General features: G+C 47.6%; 1 non-coding gene across 1 annotated transcript in view; it reads left to right on the forward strand.

Moving 5' to 3' along the window:
• Positions 1 to 619: 619 nt before the first annotated feature.
• Positions 620 to 2,500, forward strand: part of LOC123722833 — a 1,904-nt gene continuing 23 nt past the window's right edge. Inside the window, exon 1 of the ribosomal RNA XR_006756637.1 lies at positions 620 to 2,500. This exon is cut by the window's right edge and continues 23 nt beyond it. This is a non-coding gene — a ribosomal RNA (small subunit ribosomal RNA).

Here is a 2,500-nt window from a genome sequence, read left to right on the forward strand (position 1 = left end):
GAATTCTCGTCGCCTCGTGTCGTCGCGTGTGTCGCGTTGAGCTTGTTCGGTCTCCTCCACCGGAGAGATCGAACAGTCGCTCATTGCCGCTGCGGCGACTTCCGAGGGACGGTGTATTTTTTTTTCCAACTATCATTATTATATTATTATTATATTACATATATATTACTTTTGATTCTATTTTATATAGATCAGTAGTAGTGTGTAGTTAGTAGTAGCAGTAGTAGTATTAGTAGTGGTAGTAGCATTTATAAAAAGGTATTTTCGATCTCTCCGAAACCGGACTGATGTCGATATTTTTTCCTCGATAAAGAGAGAATCAAATTTATTTACACAGTGTGAAGTATCGAAAATGTCTCGTTGTTGAACATTCACATGAATCGAACGCGCTTTTTGTCCGTTCACTAGCACCGCACCACACACACCACACAGTAGTAGTGTATTGTGTAGTGTAGTAGTGTAGTGTAGAGAAGAAGAAAAATGACCACCGACTGACTGCAGCAAGCAGGCAGGCAGCAAGCAAAACAGCAAAAACCATCGATGCGTTTAAACGTTTAACGTTTTCGCATCGTCGAGTTGTGCGTGTTGTGCGCGTTGTATGCGGCGTGTTTGTGTCAGCTCCCTGGTTGATCCTGCCAGTAGTTATATGCTTGTCTCAAAGATTAAGCCATGCATGTCTCAGTGCAAGCCGTATTAAGGCGATACCGCGAATGGCTCAATATATCAGTTTTGGTTCCTTAGATCTTACCTCGGTTACTTGGATAACTGTGGTAATTCTAGAGCTAATACATGCAATCAGAACTCTGACCAGTGATGGGATGAGTGCTTTTATTAGATCAAAACCAATCGACGGAGGGCCTCGCGTCCGAAGTCGTTAATTTTGATGAATCTGGATAACTTTTGCCGATCGCATGGTCCAGCACCGGCGACGCATCTTTCAAATGTCTGCCTTATCAACTTTCGATGGTAGTTTCTGCGACTACCATGGTTGTCACGGGTAACGGGGAATCAGGGTTCGATTCCGGAGAGGGAGCCTGAGAAACGGCTACCACATCCAAGGAAGGCAGCAGGCGCGCAAATTACCCACTCCCGGCACGGGGAGGTAGTGACGAAAAATAACGATACGGGACTCTTACGAGGCCTCGTAATCGGAATGAGTACACTTTAAATATTTTAACGAGGAACAATTGGAGGGCAAGTCTGGTGCCAGCAGCCGCGGTAACTCCAGCTCCAATAGCGTATACTAAAATTGTTGCGGTTAAAAAGCTCGTAGTTGCATTTGTGCGCCGCGCTGTCGGTGCACCGCATCCGCGGTGATACTGACACGTCTGCGGAGCATATCGTCGGTGAGCCGTCGGTAATACGGCGGTTCAATATCAAAATCCTATCGCGGTGCTCTTCGGTGAGTGTCGAGATGGGCCGACAATTTTACTTTGAACAAATTAGAGTGCTCAAAGCGGGCTCAAAATTGTGCTTGAATATTTCGTGCATGGAATAATAGAATATGATCTCGGTTCTATTTTGTTGGTTTTCAGAACTCCGAGGTAATGATTAATAGGGATAACTGGGGGCATTCGTATTGCGACGTTAGAGGTGAAATTCTTGGATCGTCGCAAGACGAACATCAGCGAAAGCATTTGCCAAAGGTGTTTTCATCAATCAAGAACGAAAGTTAGAGGTTCGAAGGCGATTAGATACCGCCCTAGTTCTAACCGTAAATATGTCATCTAGCGATCCGCCGACGTTACTACTATGGCTCGGCGGGCAGCTTCCGGGAAACCAAAGATTTTGGACTCCGGGGGGAGTATGGTTGCAAAGCTGAAACTTAAAGGAATTGACGGAAGGGCACCACCAGGAGTGGAGCCTGCGGCTTAATTTGACTCAACACGGGAAATCTCACCAGGCCCGGACACCGGAAGGATTGACAGATTAACAGCTCTTTCTTGATTCGGTGGGTGGTGGTGCATGGCCGTTCTTAGTTGGTGGAGCGATTTGTCTGGTTAATTCCGGTAACGAACGAGACTCTAGCCTGCTAAATAGGCGTCGTCATTTATGTGTGCGTGGCTTCGGTCGCGCAACTCACTGGCGACGTATTAAAATTCTTCTTAGAGGGACCGGCGGCTTCGAGCCGCACGAGATTGAGCAATAACAGGTCTGTGATGCCCTTAGATGTCCTGGGCCGCACGCGCGCTACACTGAAGGAATCAGCATGTTCTCCCTGGCCTAGAGGCCCGGGCAACCCGTTGAAACTCCTTCGTGCTGGGGATTGGGGTTTGCAATTATCCCCCATAAACGAGGAATTCCTAGTAAGCGCGAGTCATAAGCTCGCGTTGATTACGTCCCTGCCCTTTGTACACACCGCCCGTCGCTACTACCGATTGAATGATTTAGTGAGGTCTTCGGACCGACACGCGGTGGCTTAACGGCCGTCGGCGTCGCTGGGAAGTTGACCAAACTTGATCATTTAGAGGAAGTAAAAGTCGTAACAAGGTTTCCGTAG

The sequence above is a fragment of the Papilio machaon genome, chromosome 29, assembly GCF_912999745.1.
Source record: "Papilio machaon chromosome 29, ilPapMach1.1, whole genome shotgun sequence".
Lineage (NCBI taxonomy): Eukaryota > Metazoa > Arthropoda > Insecta > Lepidoptera > Papilionidae > Papilio > Papilio machaon.